This window comes from Chelonoidis abingdonii, chromosome 1 (assembly GCF_003597395.2).
Source record: "Chelonoidis abingdonii isolate Lonesome George chromosome 1, CheloAbing_2.0, whole genome shotgun sequence".
Classification (NCBI taxonomy): domain Eukaryota; kingdom Metazoa; phylum Chordata; order Testudines; family Testudinidae; genus Chelonoidis; species Chelonoidis abingdonii.
Window position 1 is genome coordinate 226,115,161 of NC_133769.1, and position 11,591 is coordinate 226,126,751.

At 46.8% G+C, this 11,591-nt stretch overlaps 1 long non-coding RNA gene across 1 annotated transcript in view; it reads left to right on the top strand.

The window, feature by feature from the left end:
- The first annotated feature begins 2,962 nt into the window (after positions 1-2,962).
- Positions 2,963-11,591, top strand: part of LOC142045839 (uncharacterized) — a 322,917-nt gene continuing 314,288 nt past the window's right edge. Inside the window, exon 1 of the long non-coding RNA XR_012654732.1 lies at positions 2,963-2,975. This is a non-coding gene — a long non-coding RNA (uncharacterized LOC142045839). The remainder of the gene's footprint in view (positions 2,976-11,591) is intronic.

Genomic DNA, 11,591 nt, shown 5'->3' on the forward strand with positions numbered 1-11,591 from the left:
TTTTTAAAAAATTCAGAAAGAGAATAATGTGCAAAAAAAGATATTGAAAGCAGAGTTTGCAGTTTTTCTCACTCCCCTCTCTGTGTCTTGCCATTGATTAGAGGAAAGAGAACAAACCTAAAAAGGGAGGAGATTGCAGTGTAGCACTGGTAATCAATTGCTATTACACTTTTCATGAGCGGAGGTGTTCCCATATGTATTGTGCAGAACTGAGAAGAAAGAAAACTAATGCACACAGCACATGGTAGCCAGAAGAAAGAGAAAGGAAGAAATTATTTATCTTCATCTGTTGTAAGAAACTGACTTGTAATTCATAAACTGTGTGATTTTGATTTCCAGTGTAGCCTTAAGTGAAAACTGTAACTTCCTGGAAAAATAGCATGATGTACAGAACCAATATCAAGGGTATAGCCTCATTTTTTATGATTTGAGTCTTTTCTAGTAACTCCCACTAATTTTTAATGATAGTTACAGTAGGGATGTAGATTAACAAAACATCAAGATGAGGCTGTACAATATGAAAATCACAAGGGTGTGACAAATTGTTTGGTATGTTTTTGCTGACTATATTGCAGGTTGCACACACATCCTTCATATGTGTTCAAGAAGTAATTAAAGATCTGACTCTGTTAATTTTTCTAGAGCAGTTCTTCTCAATTCCCCATATTGTGACCCTTTTATCATACCACCCCTAGCCATTTAGCTAGGACCTCATTCTAGAGAACGGCTGAATGTCTTTGACATATTTCAGACATCTCTGAACATTGGTAAGGAAGAGTTGGGCGTTAGTGGGTCCAGCACTTTGAATCTGAAACAGCCATGTTCCTCTTATTTTGAGGGAGTTAGTATTTTTTCCAGTAAATTTTTTTTTCTATATAACACTAGCAGACTATTTCTGACAGAAACGCAGTAGATATCTGTAGTGTAAGGGCAGGGTATGGAAGTAAGGGAAAGGAATCACAAGTAAATTTTATAAATTTATTGTTTCTCAGAAATAGATTGTTAGTTAAGCAGATAAATACTAAGATATATGGTATTGCTAACCAGATGAAAATAAAATCTTGGCTTGGCTACACTCAAAAACTCCAAAGTGCTGCCGTGGGAGCACTCCCGCAGCAGTGCTTTGAAGTGTGAGTGTGGTTGCGGCACCAGAGCTAGGAGAGAGCTCTCCCAGCGCTGCAGGTACTCCACTTCCCCGTGGGGATTAACTTACAGTGCTGGGAGCCGCACTCCCAGCGCTGGGGAAATGTTTACTCTGGTGCTTTACACCGCTGTAACTTGCTGCACTCGAGGGTGTTTTTTTTTACACCCCTGAGTGAAAAAGTTGCAGCGCTGTAAAGCGCCAGTGTAGCCAAGGCCAAAGAATCATACACTTTTTTAATGGATGTGGGGAGTAACCTAAAGTCTTTTTGCAGGCAACCCTATTGACTTCAGTCAGTCTTGCCTGCATGGGGACTACTGTATTGGGCACATAGGTGTCTGGCTGGCTGAGTTCTGATTTAAATAATTACTTATTTTTGCTTGGATTTTATTGTGGTGTTGATCATGTCTATCTCAGCTCTATGTGGCCTCACATCTGTCTGTTTTATATCTAAATATTAAACAGTATCTAACCACTAAAATGGATCACAGTAAGTCAGGCCAGTCTTTTCTTTTCTGTTAAAGACCCAGCTCTGTTGCCTAGAATAAAAGGGATAGTAGTTGTGCTTATTGGTGTGAGCATCATTCTCATTTGTTGTACTGAAAAAGTTCCTTTTCGTAGTCAAATATCTGGAATGACAGTTTATCAGTAAAATTAAAATAATTTATCTGTACCTATTCTATCTATGCTGTGTGCTTTACAGAAGTGCCTTTCCCTCCAATATCTCACAAAGGATAGGACAAGAAGTAATTGGCTTAGTATGCAGCAAGGGAGATTTAGTTCAGATATTAGGAAAAACTTTTAAACAATAAGTAGGGTGACCAGAGTTCCGTTTTTAAAGGGTCCCATATTCCCCCACCACCACCCAATCAGTACTGGTGGGTACTGCTGCTGGCCTGATCACTGTTCGCCAGCCTCCTGCCCTCCAGCAGTGAGTGGGGGTGGGAGGTGTGGGCTGTCCAGTGGCAGATGATGGGTGCAGGTGTGCAAGGCTGGTGGTGTGGCAAAGCTGCACTATTTGAGTCTGGCTGCTACCCCTGCTTATCTGCTGCTTTCCAGCTCTCTGCCTGCAGGGCCCCACCCCCCGTCCCATTTCTGGATGGCACTGGCTATGTGCTGTGAGCTGCGAGCTGCGGTGGCTGGTGAGTGCAGGCAGGCGCCAGGTGGCAGCTGGTTGTATGTCACCTCTGCTTCTCACCCATCAGCCCTTTACATGCTCCCCTCTCGCTGTCCTTTCCCTGTTTTGCCCCTTCACCCTCTCTCCAGCCCTGCTGCTCCTCCATATCCCCTTGAGCGGGATGTGTCCCGTTCTCCAGTGCTGTGTGGAGAACCAGCCCCCAGTCAGAGCGCTCAGATCACCAACAGCCTGGCCAGCAGGCTCCTTCCTTCCTCCCTGCCTCTGGCTGGGCTGGTGTCCCAGGAAAGCCCAAGAGCCTCTGGCCTGGAGTGCTGGCCAGGAGGAGCCGAGCCCCGCGTGTGCCAAAGCCCCGCACAGTGCTGGTATGGCCCAGACTCTCAGCTAAGCTCTGGAGTGGCGGTGGGAGAAGTGATTTTCAGCCAGTTCATACCCTGACCCTGCAGACTTCACAGCAGCCCTCCCCCATGCAGGGGCTGAGCACCCTCTTCACCTGCCTCCCCACCCACCCACCGCTGCCTCCGGGTCTTGCCCCCAGGCTGCTCCGTTCCCTAAACACCCTCCCCTGCTGAGCCACCTCTCTGGCTGGGTTCGCTGACGCCCCCTACAGTCAGGTTCCCTGGACCCTGGTGGACAATGCATCCTTAGGGCTTAACCCCTTCCTGCCCACACTGTAGCCTGGGGCCAGGAAGCGGCTGGGTTATGTCAGTGGCCAGCAGCAGCCTGGAGATGTTAGCTGCCTTTTGACACTGTGCAGGCAGGAATGGACAAGTGGCTTCCTGTCACGGAAGGGACTGCAAAGACATGGGCTGGGTCATCCCTTATTTCCCCCTGCCCCTCATGTCTGGAAGCAGCTACCATCCCTTTCCTCCCACACAGTGCCAAAAGGCTGCTGCTGGCCACATTCTGGCGTGAACCCTGGCAGAAATCTGGGGGCAGGGGGAGCATGTGACCCTGTATCATCCCCTACACACACACTTGTTGCCTTAGGAAGGTGTGGCACCAAGTACCTGGAGAGGCAGAGAGTGCCAGGCAGGGAGGTTTGGGTCAGTTGGTCACTCTCCCCCATGTGAGAGGTGTATAGGAGTGTGTGTATGTCACCCCCACCCATGTGAACCCTAAAGTCCTTAAGATAAGAAGCTAAATAAAGAATCCAACTATGCAATATTTATTTTTAACAGAGGCTCAGTCAACTTGATGTTAATTTGAATGTTTGTACTGCATAGTTCTGATTGACTGCTGTTGAACTCACTTGAATACGAGTAATTTTTACGAGGTGTCCCATATTCAGCATAGGGAAATATGGTCACTCTAACAATAAGGTTATTAAGTACTGGAGAAGGTTACCTAGGGAGGTTGTGGAATCCCCCTCACGGGAGATTTTTAAGAATAGATTAGACAAATGTCTGCTAGGGATGGTCTAGGTTTACTTAATCTAACCTCAGCACACAAGAATGGACTAAATGATCTCCTGAGATCCCTTCCAGCCCTACATTTCTGAGTCTACCTTCAGGAAACTGAAGTGCTCATTCAGAAACTTGTGGAACCTTCCAGACGACTCTATTTCATTTTCTTTCTGAAGTTAACACTGAAGAAGAATGCAAACCAAATCCTGGATCCAAACTAGAGCTGGTTAAAAAGGGAGTTTCTTTTTGCAAAACAAGCCACCTTTCTTCTGTTAATGTGAAGGTTCTATTAAATTATTGAAAAACCGAAATTCAGAAAATCTTTTTTCTTTTCAGTTGTGCTACATAGGATGGTAAAGGAAAATACCCTGAAGATAACGAACCTTGGTCTTTCTTTTACACTATCACCTCCTTTTGTCTACACTCCAGTGATATAAAATCATCCATGATTCTTTCTCCTTTGTTTTCTTCACACATTTTCTGCAATCTTCTCTTCTGGCTATTTTCTTCCAAATCTAGGGGTAAATTCTGCCCTCAGCTATGTGTGGACAGTCCCAAGTAATTGAGGTGTGCATATTTGAGGATAGAAATTAGCCTTTAGGTTTTAATCCCCCATATGGAAAAAGTTGTAGTAACCAGCCAAAATACAAATAAATTCAGCAAGAACATTAAAAAACCTAACCTTTCCAACAGTCAGTCAGGCACCACTTTATTTCTAATTGAAAATATGACTAGGAAGAATGAACCAACCATGCAATTAAAATTGAATATTCCAAAGATACATATGTGTGTGTATGTATGAGAAGGACTCAGATGGAAGATTTTTTTTTGCTTTAATATCTGAAAATGTACCTCTAATGTTTACCCAAACAAAATATTCTGTTCCTGGGAGTCCCATTGCACAAGGGTTTTAGCAGCACTTAAAATTCTCCCTACTTGTCTGATGGTATTGCCTGTATTCTCTGTACACTGGGCTATGGTTTTTTATTTCATACATCACTAGTAAACTGCAGTAAATCCAGAAAGTCACAATGCCATCCCCAAACACACAACTAAGAATTTTCTATTGGGGTCTGAAATCTTAGCAACACAAAGTTGGTATTATGGTATTGGTTGGCCTTTTCAATTGAACGTAGCTGTGGAGCTGAACTGGGGGTCAGACCTAATGCAGCACACTCATAGCAGCATGCCTATGTGGTGTGCACTCAACAGGCAAGGATTTCATTTTACTACAGCAAAAGTAGGGATGGGAAAGCTGTTTTGATAAAAGTAAGAACTAGTCTAAATTCTTGCTTAATCATGAGCTGATCCAAACTTGAGCTATTGAAGTTCTTCATAATCTGATTACATCTGTAAGTAGAAGCAGACATAATGAAATATTCTTGTGGTGTTTCCAGTCAAAAGCAGGGATTACTGTCAATCTTGTCAGAGTCTGACCTCACAAGCCTCCCAGAAAGAGTTCCAGACCACAGAGTTCTGGATAAGATCTGAAAAACCATTATTATAAAGTAGTTTATAAACTGTAATACTTAATGGTGATGTGCAACTGGTGAGCCATGACCCAAAAGATTTTACAGCTTAAAGTTCCAGTGAATAAACAGAGTACAAAGCACAGCCTCAGAACATTTGGATACCTATAACTGCTTTGAGGTTCACTCATCACCCAGCATTCACAAATTACTCAGACTACCTAGTTAGTAAAATAGTTTTCACAGGTTTTTGGGGTGGGTATAGGGCAAGATAGTTGTGTGCACACAATCTCTCCCCCTACCCCCCAAGTTTCATTTCCCTGCCTACTGCTGCACGCCAATCTGAAATAGTAATATTTCTAAACACCATTTTAAGCAGACTTTAGCACTCGGGCATATAGTATCATTTGACATTTGTGTAGAATCCTCCTAACTGTACTTTGTTTTCAAATGCCAGAGCTTATACAGTAGTGCCCACGAAAGCAGCTTCCTCTGTTCTTTCTCCTATATGAAACATTGTACACATTAACATGCACCAGTGACGGATTTAGAGTTAGTGGGGCCCTGTGCTCAGCTTAATTCCCCCCACCACCAGGACCCAGCCAAGAAAAAGAACATTCTCTTATCTCCCCCCTGCCTGTTTTTCATTTTTTTTCCCTTCATCCTCCTCCTATATTATACGTAATGGGAAGTAAATGAAAATAAAGTGAGGTATGTTGATTGGGGAAGGGGGTGTGGAGGGGCAGGCTCTGGGAGGAAGTTTGGGTGCTAGGTGCAGGCTCTGGGCTGGGGAAGGGGGTTGGGTGTGGGAGGGGGGCAGCACTTACCTTGGGCAGCATGGCTCCCAAAGCAATCCCCACGCACACCACTCAGGCAGTGACTACTAGGCAGGAGGGTGCAAGGGAATCTCTGTGCACCACTGCCTACAGGCGCTGACCATACAGTTCTCATTGGCCGCAGTTCCTGGCCAATGGGAGCTTTGGAGTCAGCGCTCAGGCAGGGGTAGTACGTAGAGACACCCCCACACCCCCAGGGACCACAGGGATATGCCAGTCGCTCCTGGGAGCTAAGCAGTGCGGAGGAAGGGAGGCAGAGCAGGCCGGGAGCCACCTTAGCCCCGCTGCTAGCACATATCTGCATGGCCCTTGGAGGGAGGGGGTCTCAGTGGGGTGTTCACCCTCCTCCCCCACCAGGGGTGCTCAGAGATGTGCCAGTAGCTGGGAGCGACATGGGGCCACCAGTCATGGCATGCAGGTAGCTTGCCTGCCTGAACCCTGCTGTGCCACCGGCCAGAACTCAGGGGCAGGTGGTCAGATATTTGTCCTGCATTTTGGGGCCCCCTCTGTTGTTAGGGGGCCCCATGCCACCGCTCGATTTGTTTCATAGTAAATCCACTCCTGACATGCACAAATTCTGGGGAAGACTTCTTAAAAAAAAAAGTATTTATTTATTTTTACATGGAAGCCCCACTAATTGTTACTGCTTAGCTGAATGAATCACTATGAGGGGCCACACTTTGTAGAGATACCGAGAAGCAAAAGAGCTTACAGGTATGGAACAGAAGGAAGCTCATGTGCCCATCTAACTCCATTCAGAGTAACAGAATAAGTCACTCAGAGTAAAGGTTATCCTCCTAGAAACTGTTGGGAAGGGGTAGAAATGGCATAGTACACGGTATCAAGAAATAAGGCTCTTATGGAAGAGACTTAAAAAGCAATTGTCTGCTTCTTTTGGGAAATAACTGAATGTGATTCTGCTCTCTCTACTGCAAAACTAAACATCTGGCGTGAAACTCACTTAAGTCCATAGCAAAACTCCCCTTGACTTCAAAGGGGCAGGTTTTCACCCCTGGCTTTTTGAGGATTAAAGTGACTTGTGAAGCTTCCCTCTCCCTCTGGAGAGAGTGAGGTTACAAGTTGCATATCACTGAGTTCACACACTGAACTTGTGCTCTTTCTATATATCCTGAGGTCTCCAGCGCACTCGTACTTCCAATCGAGTTCTTCTCTGAGGAAGTGGTACTGTAATTGCTATTGTCTCTGGAAAGATAATTTCACAACTATGGAAGAAATCTTGCTGAAAACAGAATTCTTATTTTATTTATTACAGGCCAACCTCTAGGTGCTGCTGCAACTTCCTCACAGCACCACCTCAGCATGACACCTTTGGAAATGACAATGACTCATCTCTATAGGGGTCTTCCTGCTGAAATATTGGAAATAAGTACAATTACTGCAGAGGACTTAAAATCCAATAATTTGCATGATGAAACTTCCAACATTGCTGGGTCTAGGAGAGGCTGCATTCAAAAGACTGAGATGCAGCAGAGAAACCCTTTAGGTAGAGACAAGCAGCGTAATAAGTGTCCAGAATATTGACTTATAATATTGTTGAACCACAATAATGCCCTCATATAAATAATGCAGAGACTTTGGGAAAGTCTTAGACAAACATATATGCATTGTGCAGTAGCTCTACAGCTGCTTTGCAAAACACTCCCACTTTAGTAAAAATTCCTAAAAACCCTTCAAAAATCCTGACTCTAAATTCCCCCAAACCTCCGCATACCATGTGGATCCAATACACCTCTACCCTGATATAACGTGACCCAATATAACCCGAATTCGGCTATAACGTGGTAAAGCAGTACTCCGGGGAAGGGGGAGAGGGGCTGTGCGCTTCGATGGATCAAAGCAAGTTCGATATAGTGCAGTTTTACCTATAATGCGGAAAGATTTTTGGCTCCCGAGGACAGTGTTATGTTGGGGTAGAGGTGTATCTGTGTACTAAGGATGTTTTAAAGCTGAGCAAATAGTAGGGAAGTTGTTCTGTGAACATTCAATCATATTTTCTTGGATCCTATTTGTAACCCATTTTACTAGCCTTTGTGGGAAAACTTGGATGAACAAATACTTGAAAATGAACGTTCACGGACATGGGAGAAATACCTCTAGAATTACTGCTGGAAGTGTTTGTGCAGCCATCTTGCCTATACCTCTGTGGGTTTGGGAGTGAAGAGGGGCATGTGTTGGTTATTTAAACATTATCTTAAAGGGAAATAGTAATCTTTAAAATTAAAAAACTGAATTATTAGGGATTTTAAATAGTAATTCAAAGGAAAAGACAGAATTGAGCCCCTATGTGAACCTATAACTGAGGACTGGACTGGGGCTTTTTAATTTGATCATTTAAACATATCAATTCACTGAAAAAAAAGACTAGCTTACTTTCAGCAATGAAATGAGAAATATATATAAATAAATAAATAGAAATCTGGAATTTGATGATACAAGTGACACTATTACATAGAATAATCAGAGCTGAGAACTGCATTTAATTTTCTCAAATAGCTAAGCCCTGCTTTACAGAAAATCATTTTTAAACAGTTAAAGAAGTCTGTAACTGGGAACTTCACTATGTTCTCCAGTGAACTTGCTTCCAGACCATGTGATATTTCTTCCAGCATCTTGTAGGAACTTCCAAATAGAAGGGTGTGAAGTCACCCATCTGTCTAGACATCACAACCTGAGAAACATGCCCATACAATTCATCCAGGGAAAAACCTGTGAGAGCAAACAGCAAGGTATTCTTTGTAGTGGGATCCAGCTCTTCAACTTGTTCTTACTGGCAAAGCTCCTGCACAGCTCTGCACTATAGTCATGAACATTGCAAACACAAGAGGAATGATCCTCCAGTACTTGCAGAACTCCAACAACAGGGGACATGACAATTTCTCTGAGGCCAGTGACAAAGAATCCTATGGCACCTTATAGACTAGCAGATGTATTGGAGTATAAGTTTTCGTGGGTTAATACCCACTCCGTAAGATGCATGTACTCTGAGGACAGATTGTTGTGGGACATAGCAAACCCCCGCCCCTCGCCACAAAACTATTCAAGGTTGTTGATGGCATTCACAGAGCAGCGGCATATGGTGGAGCACCACTTCTGGGCCTGAGAAACGAGCACTGACTGATGAGAATGCATCATAATGCAAGTTTGGGACAAAGAAATAGCTGGAGAACTATTGGATACAAAAGGTCACATTCTTTCCCTTATTCCCATAAGAGTTTTATTTAAAACATACTTGTTGACACTTCAGCTTTGGAGTAGGGTTGCCAACTTTCTAAATTGCATGAAACTGAACACCCTTGTCCCACCCCCTCTCTGAGGCCTTGCCCTCACTCAGTCCATCTCCCCTCCCTCCATTGCTTGCTCTTTCCCACCCTAACTCACTTTCATTGGGCTGGGGTATGGAGTTGGGGAGCAGGAGGGGTGAGGGCTCCACCAGAGGGTGCAGGATCTGGGGTGGGACTGGGGATGAGGGAGTTGGGGTACAGTAGGGACCTCTGGGCCAGGGGTTGGGGACAAGGGGTTTGAGTGTGAGAGGGGGCTCTGGGTTGAGGCAGGGGGTTGGGGTGTAGGAGGTGGTGCAGGATGGGGTGAGGGCTCCAGGGTGAGGCCAGAAATGAGAGGTTCAAGGTGCGGGAAGGGGCTCTGAGAAAGGGGTTGGCAGTGGGGGAGGGGTGAGGGCTGTGGGGTGGGGCCAGGGATGAGGGGTTTGGGGTGCAGGACAGAGCTCCAGGATGAGGCCAAGGGGCTTGGAGGATGGGACTCATGGCTGGGGCAGTGGGTTGGGGCACATGAGGGGATGCAGCTCCGGGTGGCTCCCGGGAAGTGGTGCAATATCCCTCTGTGCTGTTCCCACCCACCCGCTGGCACCACCCCTGCAGCTCCTATTGGCCATAGTTCCCAGCCAATGAGCACTGTGGAGCTGGTGCTCAGCATGTGAAGCCCCCATGGCCACCCCTATGCCAAGGAACTGGAGGGACATGCTGGCCGCTTCCTGGGAGCCAGATAGGGAGCCTGCCAGCTCTGCGCCAACTAGACTTTTAATGGCCCAGTCAGCAGTGCTTACCATAGCCGGTCTGTTTTCCACTGGATGTTCTGATAAAAAATTGGACCCCTGGCAACCCTACTTTGGAGTGCCTCTGCATATCACGGCTCTCCAGCTGCAGCCATGGGGAGTATGGCATGTCCTCCCTCCTCCTCGCTGCTCGTGGCAGGGTTCTGTCTCTCTGGCCTCTTGGAGGTATCCACGGTGGTCTGCATGATGCTGGTGGGGTCTCTGCCAAGTATTATGGGTGGTGGGTGAACCATGGACTTGGGAAGGCTAGCCCCTGGCCCGGCTTTCCCCTTCCACCTGCGGCCCTGTCCCTCCCATCCCTTCCCCCACTGAAGCCCAGAGCCTTTCCTCATGCATCCTCGGGCCACCAGAGCATCTCTGGCCCTGGAGCACCATGTGAGTGGTGTGTGGCCTCCCTCAGCCCCGGGGCATCAGGCGCTGTGGCCCCAGCACCCCCAACCCCTGGGCGGCATGGTCTCAGTGCCAGGGGCCTCCCGGCACTGAGTGGCCCCAGCCATCCCAAGTGCTAGCCACAGGCCAGTCGCCGTACCTCCTGCCCCACACCCAGCAGGCTTCCCGGAACAGCCTACCTTGGCTGCGGCCAACTAGCAGTAAGCAGGAGAGGGCTTTGGGGTGGAGTGTGGGGGTAACCAAATGAGGCTGTTTGTGGAGGCATGGTCTCCCCCAGGCTACGATACGCACTGCCCATGTATGGCATGCAGCTTTGTAAAAGCAGCAGGTCAGGAGCTTGGCATTGGATTAACTGTTGGCCTTGTGCTATGCCTGCCACGGTTCCTTAGCTTTCCTACAACACCGCTTCTGATTCCTTTTGTATGTCTTCGCTGGCATCCCCATAAATGCCCACACTTCTACAACTGGTCCATAGCTGTGTGTGCAAAGCTTCTTCTATCCATAGGCACAGGAGAACCAATACCCTCTGTCTACTCCAGGCAGACCACATCTAATGTGTGGAGCCAGCAAGGTAGCTGTGCACAACAAGAGTGAGATGCTAGCTGCGCTCTCTAGCTTAGCTAATCAGGGAAAGGCATTTAAAAAAAAATATGGGGATTTTAAAGGTGGTGGTGGTGGTGGCGGCTTCTGGCCTCTATGACCTATGGGCAGTGGAGTACACAAGTGTGACCAGAATGGTCAGTGTCGGACATTGTGGGACAGCTGCTGGAGGACTGTTAGGGTTGACATAGGTAACTCAGGGTATGGCTACACTTAGGGCTTGGCTACACTCGAAACTCCAAAGTGCTCCCACAGCAGCGCTTTGAAGTGCAAGTGTGGTCGCAGCGCCAGCACTGGGAGAGAGCTCTCCCAGCGCTGCACGTACTCCACCTCCCTGAGGGGATTAGCTTACAGCACTGGGAGCCGCGCTCCCAGCGCTGCGGCACTGTTTACACTGGCGCTTTGTAGTGCTGTAATTTGCTGCGCTCAAGGGAGATAAGAGACTGTAGCAGGGAGATTGGCAGAAACCTGGTTGCACCTCTAGTCCCGTCCAGGACCCAGAGAGAACAAAGCCAAACCCCAAA